The sequence below is a fragment of the Cyrtonyx montezumae genome, unplaced genomic scaffold, assembly GCF_038088225.1.
Source record: "Cyrtonyx montezumae isolate F1298 unplaced genomic scaffold, pur_monq_1.0 scaffold_10, whole genome shotgun sequence".
Lineage (NCBI taxonomy): Eukaryota > Metazoa > Chordata > Aves > Galliformes > Odontophoridae > Cyrtonyx > Cyrtonyx montezumae.
The window spans coordinates 60956539-60972202 of NW_027071826.1; positions in this window are offsets into that span (position 1 = coordinate 60956539).

Consider the following 15664-nt stretch of genomic DNA (forward strand, 5'->3'; position numbering starts at 1 on the left):
GAACTCCAACATCAAACCCTCTCTGTTTCGCCCCAATCTCCAGCTCTAAATTCTTGCTATTATATCCCAAACTGTAACACCTAGTCCTTGTTATTCCTCCCCACGTTCCTACCCCAAACCTACCCTACTTCATTCCGAGCAGTAGTCCCAAATCCTCATTATTACCCTCAAACTCTGGCCCCAAGCGCTCACTATTTCCTCCCAAACTAAACTCCAAAATCCAGGCTCATTCATCCAAAACTCCATCCCAACTTCTTGCAGTTTCACCCTGAACTTCAGCCTCGCAACTGTGAGGCCCAAATCCTCACAGTTTCACCCTATATTGCAGCTCCCAATCCTCTCTCGCTTTCCCCAAACTCCGTATAAAATTCCTCACTACTTCTCCCCAAGTTTCAGTCCCATGTCTGGCTGTCTCACACCAGTGTCAAGCATCATATCCTCGCAATTTCTTCCCAAATTCTAGCCCGAATTCCATATTACATATCATTTCATATTTTATTTTATATTCCAGTTGATATTTCATTTCATATTTCCTCTTCATTTTAGATCATTTTATTTCATATCCTTTTCTCACATCTGCTTCATTTCATTTCTTTTCAGTCCTTTTTATTGCTTATTTCATTTCATTTCTCAGCCCTCTGGTTCCTGCCCACGTTTTGCCTGCGTTGATCTCAGCCTGCTAACAGGGCAGCAGTTCCCGGGGTCGTCCATTTTCCCCTTGATGGAAATGGGTGTGAGTTTTCTCTTACTTTCTGCTACCTGTGGACTTGCCCTGGATGCCACAGCGTTTCGGATCTCACTGAGAGTGGCCTGCTGACTGCAACGGCTGATTCCCTCTGCACTCCCTGATGCATCCACTGGGACAGGCGGACCTGTGCATGTTCGGAGTCAGGTAGGACTCAGAGTGCCACATTTTTGTGTTGTCAGGTGCTATATGCTGCACAGACATTTCATTTCAACTATTTCATACATTTCGTATTATTTCTCATTTCGTATTATTTCACATTTCGTATTATTTCACATTTCAATCCATTATATTTCATTGAAAATATTGCGCACTTCGCATTTCATTGCGCATTTCATGTTTCATTTAATATTTCATTTTATTTCTCGTTTCATTTCAAGTTTATTTTCAAGTTTCTGTTCATTTCAAATTTCATATTTCATATTTAGCTTCATCTCATTTTTATTTTTATCATTTTATATCTCATTTCAAATCATATTTCACTTCATATCACATTTCATTTCGTTTCCTATTTCATGTCATTTCGCACCATTACATTCTATTTCACTTTATATTTCAGATTTCATTTCAAATTTCTGATTTAAATTTCCGATCTCTTTTCCCACTTCCCATTTCCGATCTCTTTTCCCACTTCCCATTTCCGATCTCTTTTCCCACTTCCTGTTTCACATTTAAATAAACTACATTTCAAAATTAATTACTTTCCATTTCACGATTTCATTAATATTTTCTTCATTTCACATTTCATTACATTTCCATTTTTGTTTCACATCTAAATTTACTACATTTCAAATTTCATTACATTTCATTTCACGTTTCACATTTAAATTTATATCATTACACATTTAATTACTTTTGATTTCACGTTTCACATTCAAATTTACTTCAATTCACATTTCATTACATGTCCTTTCGCGATTCACATTTAAATTTACTTCATTTCACATTTTGATTTACGTTTCAGATTTAAATTGAATTCATTTCACACTTCATTACTTTTCATTTCACACTTCATTACTTTTCATTTCACACTTCATTACTCTACATTTCACACTTCATTACTCTACATTTCACACTTCATTACTCTACATTTCACGTTTCACATTTAAATTTACTTCATTTCTCGTGTCAGATTTAAATTTACTTCTTTTCACATTTCATTAATTTTGATTTCATGTTTCACATTTAAATTTACTTCATTTCACATTTCATTTCACGTTTTACATTTAAATTTACTCCATTTCACATTTCATTACTTTTCATTTCATGTTTCACATTTAAATTTACTTCATTTCACATTTCATTACTTTTCATTTCGCGTTTCACGTTTAAATTTACTTCATTTCACATTTCATTACTTTTCATTTCACGTTTCTTGTTTCATTTTACGTGTCTCGTTTCGTTTCTCGTTTCGTTTCTCATTTCATTTCACAACTGTCGTTTTGTTTCTCATTTCGTTTCTCATTTCATTTCTCGTTTCGTTTCTTGTTTCGTTTCTCCAAATTTAAATTTAATATTTCTCGTTAAATTTACTTCATTTCACATTTCATTTCACGTTTCGCATTTAAATTTACCTCATTTCATATTTCAATGCTTTTCATTTCTCGTTTCACATTTAAATTTACTTCATTTCACATTTCGTTACTTTTCATTTCACGTTTCACTTTTAAATTTACTTCATTTCACATTTCATTATATTTCATTTCAATTTTCGTATTTAAATTTACATCATTTCTCGTTTCAGTAATTATTATATTTCATTTCACGTTTCACATTTAATTTTCCGTCATTTCACATTTCATTATTTTCACTTTTCATTTCACGTTTCACATTTAATTTTCCTTCATTTCACATTTCATTATTTTCACATTTAAATTTACTTCGTTTCACATTCCATTACTTTTCATTTCACGTTTCTCGTTTCTTTTTACGTGTCTCGTTTCGTTTCTCATTTCATTTCACAACTGTTGTTTCGTTTCTCGTTTTGTTTCTCGAAATTTAAATTTAATTTTTCTCGTTAAATTTACTTCATTTCACATTTATAAATTTTGATTTCACGTTTCACATTTAGTCTTCCTTCACTTCACATTACATAACTTTTGAATTCAGGATTCTCATTTAAATTTACTTCATTTCACATTTCATTTCTTTTCAATTCACGTTTCAGATTTAAATTTGCTTCATTTCACATTTCATTACATTTTTTTATTCGTTTCAAATTTATATTTACTTCTCATTTCGTTACTTTTCATTTTTTGTTTCAAATTTAAATTTAATTCATTTCACAGTTCATTAATTTTCATTACATTTCTCACTTTTAAATTTGTTTCATTTCACGTTTCATTACTTTTCATTTCGCGTTTCACATTTAAATTTACTTCATTTCACGTTTCATTACTTTTCATTTCAAGTTTCATATTTAAATTTACTTCATTTCACATTTGATTACATTTGATTTCAAGTTTAAGATTTAAATTTACTTCATTTCACATTTGATTACATTTGATTTCACGTTTCAGATTTAAATTTACTTCATTTCACATTTGATTACATTTGATTTCACATTTCACGTTTAAATTTACTTCAATTCGCGTTTCATTAATTTTGATTTCACGTTTCACATTTAAATTTACTTCATTTCACATTTCATTACTTTTGATTTCGTTTCACCTTTAAATTTACTTCATTTCACATTTCATTAATTTTGATTAAACGGTTCACATTTAAATTTACTTGCTCCAGCCGCAAAACCTCGCTATTTTCTCCCCAACAGGAGCTTCAAATCCTCACCATCACCCTCACATTCAAGTCCTAATTCCTTGCATTTTCACCCCAGGCTCAAGTGCCATATCTAGATATTTCACTCAAACCTCCTTCTTATCTTCTTGCTATTCTACATCAGTCTACATCCCCAAATTTTCCATATTTCTCCCTAAACTGCTGCCCTGTATTGTCACTCTTTCACCCCGAACTCCAGTCACTTTTGGGGTCACTCAGGGTCCCTTTTAAATTCTCTTTTTTGGGTTCCCCACTTTTCAGGGTCACTTGGGGTCACTTTTAGCATCTCTTTTTCGGGGTCTCCCTCTTTTTCAGTCGCTTTTGGGGTCACTCGGGGTCCATTTTAGGATCTCTCTTTCGGGGTACCCTCTTTTTTGGGGTCATATTTAGGTTCTCTTTTTTGGGGTCCCCCTCTTTTTGGGGTCCCCCTCTATATATCCCCTCTTTTCATTTCAGAGCGTAGGACGGACCTGCATCACGTGACGGCGTGCTTCCAGTAAACACCACTGAGCACTGGCCCAAGGAAGAACACGAGCCATACGCCGATCATCATTCATCCCGGATGATATCACTATGCATTGGATGTCTGTATGAAGGAAGGCTCACCCTATAGTTAACTTGATGGCTGGTTCACTTTGTGAAGGGGTGGAGTGTATGGGAACTGTTGAATTTTGGCCTGAAGCACTGATGGATCATGTGAGGTAAGCACTGAGTCAGCTGCGGGAGCACAGGTGAAGGCAATGCACCTGTGACTGGAAGGGGTGGAGTCTGGCTCCACCTCTCCCAGACCCCATTTAAGGACTGACCACGACTGGGGAAGGTTCTTTTGTTGGAGATCCCCTCCCCTGTGGAGGTCCAGGCAAGCCTTGACCTTCAGTGACAGGTGAGCCTTTCCTAATTTACTGCTTGTCTTTATACCACCTGGATAAGTCATACAAAAACACATTGTCCACCTTCGTTATTTGGTGTGGGTATTATTCTTTTGGGGGATTCACTGTGCACACCCTAAGCTTCAGCTCTAAATCCTTGCTTTTTTACCCCAAAGTCTAGCCCCTAGTCCTTGCTATTCCACCCCATATTCCTGCCCTAAGCCCTCGCTATTTCCTCCCAAACAGTAGTCCCAAGTCCTCATTATTACCCTTAAACTCAGGCCCTGAATCCTTGCCATTTCACCCCAGGCTCAAGTGCCACATCCTGCCTAATTCACCCCAAAGCTCCGTCCCAGCTTCTCGCCATTCGGTGCCAAACTCCAGCCCCAAACGTTTACTATTTCATCCCAATCTCCAGTTCCTTTGTTCTCACTGCTTCACCCCGAACTCCAACATCAAACCCTCTCTGTTTTGCCCCAATCTCCAGCTCTAAATTCTTGCTATTATATCCCAAACTGTAACACCTAGTCCTTGTTATTCCTCCCCACGTTCCTACCCCAAACCTACCCTACTTCATTCCGAGCAGTAGTCCCAAATCCTCATTATTTCCCTCAAACTCTGGCCCCAAGCGCTCACTATTTCCTCCCAAACTAAACTCCAAAATCCAGGCTCATTCATCCAAAACTCCATCCCAACTTCTTGCAGTTTCACCCTGAACTTCAGCCTCGCAACTGTGAGGCCCAAATCCTCACAGTTTCACCCTATATTGCAGCTCCCAATCCTCTCTCGCTTTCCCCAAACTCCGTATAAAATTCCTCACTACTTCTCCCCAAGTTTCAGTCCCATGTCTGGCTGTCTCACACCAGTGTCAAGCATCATATCCTCGCAATTTCTTCCCAAATTCTAGCCCGAATTCCATATTACATATCATTTCATATTTTATTTTATATTTAATTCCAGTTGATATTTCATTTCATATTTCCTCTTCATTTTATATCATTTTATTTCATATCCTTTTCTCACATCTGCTTCATTTCATTTCTTTTCAGTCCTTTTTATTGCTTATTTCATTTCATTTCTCAGCCCTCTGCTTCCTGCCCACGTTTTGCCTGCGTTGATCTCAGCCTGCTAACAGGGCAGCAGTTCCCGGGGTCGTCCATTTTCCCCTTGATGGAAATGGGTGTGAGTTTTCTCTTACTTTCTGCTACCTGTGGACTTGCCCTGGATGCCACAGCGTTTCGGATCTCACTGAGAGTGGCCTGCTGACTGCAACGGCTGATTCCCTCTGCACTCCCTGATGCATCCACTGGGACAGGCGGACCTGTGCATGTTCGGAGTCAGGTAGGACTCAGAGTGACACATTTTTGTGTTGTCAGGTGCTATATGCTGCACAGACATTTCATTTCAACTATTTCATACATTTCATATTATTTCTCATTTCATATTTCACATTTCATATTATTTCACATTTCAATCCATTATATTTCATTGAAAATATTGCGCACTTCGCGTTTCATTGCGCATTTCATGTTTCATTTAATGTTTCATTTTATTTCTCGTTTCATTTCAAGTTTATTTTCAAGTTTCTGTTCATTTCAAATTTCATATTTCATATTTAGCTTCATCTCATTTTTATTTTTATCGTTCTATATCTCATTTCAAATCATATTTCACTTCATATCACATTTCATTTCGTTTCATATTTCATGTCATTTCGCACCATTACATTCTATTTCATTTTATATTTCAGATTTCATTTCAAATTTCTGATTTAAATTTCCGATCTCTTTTCCCACATCCCATTTCCGATCTCTTTTCCCACTTCCTATTTCCGAACTCTTTTCCCACTTCCCATTTCCGATCTCTTTTCCCACTTCCCATTTCCGATCTCTTTTCCCACTTCCTGTTTCACATTTAAATTAACTACATTTCAAAATTAATTACTTTTCATTTCACGATTTCATTAATATTTTCTTCATTTCACATTTCAATACATTTCCATTTTTGTTTCACATTTAAATTTACTTCATTTCAAATTTCATTACATTTCATATTTCATTTCTCGTTTCAAATTTAAATTTTCTTCATTTCACGTTTCATTAATTTCCATTTCACGTTTCACATTAATTTACTTATTTTCACATTTCTATTCACTTTTCATATTTAAATTTACTTAATTTCACATTTCATTTCGCTTTTCACATTTAAATTTACTTCATTTCACATTTCGTTACTTTTGATTTCGCGTTTCACATTTAATTTTACTTCATTTCACATTTCATTTCACTTTTCACATTTAAATTTACTTCATAGCACATTTCATTACCTTTCATTTCACGTTCCACTTTTAAATTTAATCATTTCACATTACATTACTTTTCATTTCAGGTTTCACATTTAAATTTAATTCATTTTACATTTCATTAGTTTCATTCCACGTTTCTCATTTAAATTTACTTCATTTCACATTTCATTACATTTCATTTCATGTTTCACATTTAAATTTACTTCATTTCACATTTCATTTCACGTTTCACATTTAAATTTACTTTATTGCACATTTCATTTCCTTTTATTTCAAGTTTTACATTTAAATTTACTTCGTTTCAGATTCCATTATTTTTAAATATTCTTTTCACATTTAAATTTTCTACATTTCACTTACCATTACTTTTCATTTCTCATTTCACATTTAAAATTACTCCATTTCACATTTCATTAATTTTCATTCCACGTTTCACATTTAAATTTACTTCATTTCACATTTCATTTTTCACATTTAAATGTACTTCATTTCACATTTCATTACTTTTGATTTCACGTTTCACATTTAAATGTACTTCATTTCACATATCATTACTTTTCATTTCAAGTTTCACATTTAAATTTACTTCATTTCACATTACATTAATTTTGACTTAACGTTCCACATTTAAATTTACTTCATTTTACATTTCATTAATTTGTATTTCGCGTTTCACATTTAAATTTTCTTCTTTTCACATTTTGTTTCACATTTCAGATTTATATTTACTTCATTTCATATTCCATTTCCATTTCACGTTTCACATTTAAATTAACTTCATTTCACATTTCATTACATTTCATTTCACGTTTCACATTTAAATTTTCTTCATTTCACATTTCATTACATTTCATTTCACATTTCACGTTTAAATTTACTTCCATCCGCGTTTCATTAATTTTGATTTCACGTTTCACATTTAAATTTACTTCATTTCACATTTTATTTCACGTTTCACATTTAAATTTACTTTATATCACATTTCATTTCACGTTTCAGATTTAAATTTAGTTCATTTCACGTTTCATTACACTTTTCACATTTAAATTTAGTTCATTTCATGTTTCATTTCACGTTTCACATTTAAATTTATTTCATTTTACGTTTCACATTTATATTTATTCATTTCACATTTCATTACTTTTCATTTCGCTTTTCACATTTAAATTTACTTCATTTCACATTTCATTAATTTTGATTTCGCGTTTCACATTTAATTTTACTTCATTTCACGTTTCATTTCTCGTTTCACATTTAAATTTACTTCATTGCACATTTCATTACCTTTCATTTCAAGTTTCACATTTAAATTTACTTCATTTCACATTCCATTATTTTTAAATATTCTTTTCACATTTAAATTTTCTACATTTCACTTACCATTATTTTTCATTTCTCATTTCACATTTAAAATTACTCCATTTTACATTTCACTAATTTTCATTCCACGTTTCACATTTAAATTTACTTCATTTCACATTTCATTAATTTTGATTTCACGTTTCACATTTAAATATAATTCATCTCACATTTCATTAATTTTGCTTAAACGTTTCACATTTATATTTACTTCATTCCACATTTCGATTCACGTTTCAGATTTAAAGTTACTTCATTTCACATTTCATTAGTTTTCATTCCGCGTTTCACATTAAATTTACTTCATTTCACATTTCATTACTTTTCATTTCAGGTTTCACATTTAAATTTACTTCATTTCACATTTCATTAATTTTGCTTAAACTTTTCACATTTAAATTTACTTCATTTCACATTTCGTTTCACGTTTCAGATTTAAATTAACTTCATTTCACATTTCATTTCGCGTTTCACATTTCAATTTAATACATTTCACATTACATTTCATGTTTCCCATTTAAATTTACTTCATTTCACATTTCATTACTTTTCATTTCACGTTTCACATTAAAATTTACTTCATTTCACATTTCATTAATTTTGCTTAAACGTTTCACATTTAAATTTACTTCATTTCACATTTCGATTCACGTTTCAGATTTAAAGTTACTTCATTTCACATTTCATTAGTTTTCATTTCGCGTTTCACATTAAATTTACTTCATTTCACATTTTATTAATTTTGTTCTCACGTTTTGCATTTAAATTTTCTTCATTTCACATTTCATTAATTTTGATTAAACGTTTCACATTTATATTTACTTCATTTCACATTTCATTAATATTGATTTCACACTTCACATTTAAGTTTACTTCATTTCACTTTTCATTAATTTTGATTAAATGTTTCACATTTAAATTTACTTCATTTCACATTTCGATTTACGTTTCAGATTTAAATTTACTTAATTCAACGTTTCACAGTCAAATTTACCTCATTTCACATTTCATTTATTTTGATTGAACGTTTCACATTTAAATTTACTTCATTTCACGTTTCACATTTAAATTTACTTCATTTCACATTTCATTACTTTTCATTTCACGTTTCAAATTTTAATTTACTTCATTTCACATTTCATTACTTTTCATTTCATGTTTCACATTTAAATTTACTTCATATCACTTTTCGATTCACGTTTCAGATTTAAATGAAGTACATTTCACACTTCATTTCACGTTTCACATTTAAATATTCTTCATTTCACATTTCATTTCACGTTTTACATTTAAATTTACTCCATTTCACATTTCATTACTTTTCATTTCATGTGTCACATTTAAATTTACTTCATTTCACATTTCATTACTTTTCATTTCGCGTTTCACATTTAAATTTACTTCATTTCACATTTCATTACTTTTCATTTCACGTTTCACATTTAAATTTACTTCATTTCACATTTCATTACTTTTCATTTCATGTTTCACATTTAAATTTACTTCATATCACTTTTCGATTCACGTTTCAGATTTAAATGAAGTACATTTCACACTTCATTTCACGTTTCACATTTAAATATTCTTCATTTCACATTTCATTTCACGTTTTACATTTAAATTTACTCCATTTCACATTTCATTACTTTTCATTTCATGTGTCACATTTAAATTTACTTCATTTCACATTTCATTACTTTTCATTTCGCGTTTCACATTTAAATTTACTTCATTTCACATTTCATTACTTTTCATTTCACGTTTCACATCTATATTTACTTCATTTCCCGTTTCATTACATTTCTTTTCTCGTTTCATGATTCACATTTATATTTACTTCATTTTACATTTCATTAATTTTGATTTCAAATTTCACATTTAAATTTTCTTCATTACACATTTCATTACACGTTTCACATTTAAATTTAGTTCTTTTCACATTTCATTTTACGTTTCTCTTTTTAATTTATTTCATTTCACATTTCATTTAACGTTTCACATTTAAATTTTTTTCATTTAACATTTCACATTTAAATTACTTCATTTCACATTTCATTAGATATCATTTCAATTTTCACATTTAAATTTACTTCATATCACATTTCATATCATTTCAGACCATATTTCACATTTAAATTTTCTTCATTAAATATTTTATAACATTTTATTCCTCGTTTAACTTAAATTTTTTCTTCATTTCACATTTCAATACTTTTCATTTCACGTTTCACATTTAAATTTACTTCATTTCACATTTCATTACTTTTCATTTCACGTTTGACATTTAAATTTACTTCATTTCACATTACATTTCACGTTTGACATTTAAATTTATTTCATTTCACATTTCATTACATTTCATTTCACGTTTCACATTTAAATTTATTTCATTTCTTGTTTCACATTTAAATTTTTTCATTTCACATTTCATTATATATCATTTCACGTTTCACATTTAAATTTACTTGATTTCACTTTATTATTTTACTTATGTGTTGAATTTCGGTTGGCGTTTTGGTTGGCGTTTTGGTTGGCGTTTTTTACTTTTCATATTTCATTTAATGTTTCACATTTAATTTCACTTCATTTAATATTTCATTACTTTTCATATTTCATTTCATGTTTCAAAATTAAATTTACTTCATTGCACATTTCCTTACATTTCATTTTACTTTTCACATCTAAATTTACTTCATTTCACGTTTCATATCTTTTCATTTCACTTTTCACATTTAAATTTACTTCATTTCTCGTGTCAGATTTAAATTTACTTCATTTCACATTTCGTTATATTTCATTTCACGTTTCACATTTAAATTTACTTCAATTCAATTTCATTGATTTTAATTTCACATTACACATTTAAATTTATTTCACATTTCATTACTTTTAATATTTCATTTCACATTTCTTTGCTTTTTATTCCACGTTTCACATTTATATTAAATACGTTTCAAATCTAATTACTTTTCACGTTTTCATTAAAATATATATCATTTTTTTTACATTTCCATTTTCGTTTCTCATTTAAATTAAATTCATTTCATATTTCATTACATTTCCTTTCGCGTTTCACATTAAATATATTTCACTTCCTGTTTCACATTTCATTTCACATTTCATTTCACAATTAATTACTTTTCATATTTCATTTTATTTTTCAAAATTATTTTTACTTCATTTCACATTTCCTTACATTTCCTTTCAGTTTTTTCATGTGAATTTACTTCAATTCACATTTCATTACATTTCCATTTTCGTTTCACATTTAAATTCACTTCATTTCACATTTCACTATCATTTCATGTTTAACATTTAAATTTACTTCATTTCACATTTCATTACTTTTAATTTCACGTTTCACATTTAAATATACTTTCACATTTCATTAATTTTGCTTTCACGTTTCACATTTAAATTTACTTCATTTCACATTTCATTAATTTTGATTTCACGTTTCACATTTAAACTTACTTCTTTTCACATTTCGATTCACGTTTCTTATTTAAATTTACTTTATTTCACGTTTCATTATTTTCATTTCACGTTTCACATTAAAATTTCTTCATTTCACATTTCATTACTTTTGATTTCATTTTATACAGTTAAATTTACTTCATTTCACATTTCATTACTTTTCATTTCATGTTTCACATTTAAATTGACTTCATTTCACATTTCATTAATTTTGATTTCACGTTTCACTTTTAAATTTACTTCATTTCACATTTCATTACTATTCATTTAATGTTTCACATTTAAATTTACATCATTTCACATTTCATTACTTTTCGTTTCACGATTCACATTTAAATTTACTTCAATTCACATTTCAATAATTTTGATTTCAGGTTTCACATTTATATTTACTTCATTTCACATTTCATTCCACGTTTCACATTTTAATTTATTTCATTAAACATTTCATTGCTTTTCATTTCACGTTTCCCATTTAAATTTACTTCGTTTCACATTTCATTACTTTTCATTTTCGTTTCAATTTTAAATATACTTCATTACACATTTCATTTCTTTTTATTTCACATTTCACTTTTAAGTTTACTTCATTTCACATTTCATTAATTTCGATTTCACGTTTCACATTTAAATTTACTTCATTTCAAATTTCATTTAACGTTTCATATTTAAATTTACTTCATTTCACTTTTCATTACTTTTCATTTCATTTTTCACATTTAATTATTTTTCATTTCTCATTTCATTTATTTTGATTTCACGTTTCATATTTAGTTTTACTTCATTTCACATTACATTAATTTTCAATTCAGGATTCACAATTAAATTTACTTCATTTCACATTTCATTACTATTCATTTCATGTTTCACATTTAAATTTACTTCATTTCACATTTCATTAACTTTAATTTCGCGTTTCACATTTAAATTTACTACATTTCACATTTCGATTCACGTTTCAGATTTAAATTTACTTCATATCACATTTCATTACTTTTCATTCCACGTTTCTCATTTTAATTTACTTCATTTCACATTTCATTACTTTTCATTTCAAGTTTCACATTTAAATTTACTTCATCTCACATTTCATTAATTTTGATTATACCTTTCACATTTAAATTTACTTCATTTCACATTTCATTACATTTCATTTCACGTTTCACATTTAAATTTATTTCATTTCACATTTCATTAATTTTGATTTTACCTTTCACATTTAAATTTACTTCATTTCACATTTCATTACTTTTCATTTCATGTTTCACATTTAATTTTACTTCATTTCATATTCCATTTCCTTTTCACGTTTCACATTTAAATTTACTTCATTTCACATTTCATTACTTTTCATTTTCATTTCAATTTTAAATATACTTCATTACAGATTACATTTCTTTTTATTTCACATTTCACTTTTAAGTTTACTTCATTTCACATTTCATTAATTTTTATTTCGCGTTTCACATTTAAATTTACTTCATTTCACATTTCATTACTTTTCATTTCATGTTTCACATTTAATTTTACTTCATTTCATATTCCATTTCCATTTCACGTTTCACATTTAAATTAACATCATTTCACATTTCATTTCACGTTTCACATTTAAATTTACTTCATTTCACATTTCATTTCACGTTTCACATTTAAATTTACTTCATTTCACATTCCATTTCACGTTTCACATTTAAATTAACTTCATTTCACATTTCATTTCACGATTCACATTTAAATTTAATTCTTTTCAGATTTTATTACTTTACTTATTTCAAGTTGCACATCTCATTTCACATTTTATTTCACAAATCATTTCTTTTCTTATTTCATTTCATGTTTCACATTTAAATTTACTACTATTCACATTTTATTTCTCTTTTCACATTTACATTTATTTCATTTCACATTTCATTACATTTGATTTCATGTTTCACATTTAAATTTACTTCATTTCATATTTCATTTTTCACAATTAAATTTACTTCATTTCATTAATATTCATTCCACGTTTCACATTTTAATTTATTTCATTTCACATTTCATTAATTTCGATTTCACGTTTCACATTTAAATATACTACATTTCACATTTCGATTCACGTTTCACATTTATATTTACTTCATTTCACATTTGATTACATTTGATTTCACGTTTAACCTTTAAATTTACTTCATTTCACATTTCATTAATTTTCATTTCAAGTTCCACATTTAAATTTTCATCATTCCACATTTCATTAGTTTTCATTTCAAGTTCCACATTTAAATTTAATTCATTTCACATTTCATTACTTTTCATTTCGCGTTTCACATTTAAATTTACTTCATTTCACATTTCATTAATTTTCATTTCAAGTTTCACATTTAAATTTACTACATTTCACATTGCATTACATTTTGATTTCACGTTTCACATTTAAATTTACTACATTTCAAATTTTGATTCACGTTTCAGATTTAAATTTACTTCGTTTCACATTCAATTACTTTTAAATTTACTTTTCACAGTTAAATTTCATTCAGATCTCATTTCATTACTTTTCATTTCAAGTTTCACTTTTAAATTTCCTTCATTTTTCGTTCCACATTTAATTTTACTTTATATCTCATTTCATTTCACGTTTCACATTTAAATAAACTTGATTTTATATTTAATTTCAGGTTTCACATATAAATTTACTTCATTTCACATTTCATTTGTTTTCAATTCACGTTTCAAATTTATATTTACTTCATATCACATTTCATTAATTTTCATTTCAAGTTTCACATTTAAATTTACTTCATTTCACATTGCATTACATTTTGATTTCACGTTTCACATATAAATTTACTACATTTCAAATTTTGATTCACGTTTCAGATTTACATTTACTTCATTTCACATTTCATTACATTTCATTTCGAGTTACACATTTAAATTTACTTCATTTCACGTTCAATTACTTTTAAATTTACTTTTCACAGTTAAATTTCCTTCAGATCTCATTTCATTACTTTCAATTTCACGTTTCACATTTAAATTTACTTCATTTTAAATTTCATTTCATGTTTCACATTTAAATTTACTGCAATTCACATTTCACAATTAAATATACTTCATTTAATAATTCATTACATTTTACTTCACGTTTCACATATAAAATTATTTCATTTATCATTTCATTTCACGTTTCTCATTTAAATTTTCTACATTTCACATTTCATTTAAAGTTTCACATTTAAATTTACTTCATTTCACATTTCATTAATTTTCATTTCATGTTTCACATTAAAATTTAATTCATTTCACATTTCATTACTTATAATTTTTGTTTCAAATTTAAATTTATTTCATTTCACATTCAATTACTTTTAAATTTTCTTTTCAAATTTAAATTTACTTCATTTCACATTCAATTACTTTTAAATTTTCTTTTCAAAATTAAATTTACTTCATTTCACATTCAATTACTTTTCTTTTCACGTTTCACATTTAAATTTACTTCATTTCACATTTCATTACTTTTCATTTCGTGTTACACATTTAAATTTACTTCATTTCACATTTCATTACTTTTCATTTCACGTTTCACATCTATATGTACTTCTTTTCCCGTTTCATTACATTTCTTTCCTCGTTTCACGATTCATATTTATATTTACTTCATTTTACATTTCATTAATTTTGATTTCAAATTTCACATTTAAATTTACTTCATTTCACATTTCATTACACGTTTCACATTTAAATTTAGTTCATTTCACATTTCATTTCACGTTTCTCATTTAAATTTATTTCATTTCACATTTCATTACATTTCATTTTACGTTTCACATTTAAATTTATTTCATTTCTTGTTTCACATTTAAATTTCTTCATTTCACATTTCATTATATATCATTTCACGTTTCACATTTAAATTTACTTCATTTCACTGTATTATATTACTTATTTCATGTTTTGAATTTCGGTTGGCGTTTTGGTTGGCGTTTTGGTTGGCGTTTTGGTTGGCGTTTTGGTTGGCGTTTTGGTTGGCGTTTTGGTTGGCGTTTTGGTCGGCGTTTTGGTCGGCGTTTTGGTCGGCGTTTTGGTCGGCGTTTTGGTCGGCGTTTTGGTCGGCGTTTTGGTCGGCGTTTTGGTCGGCGTTTT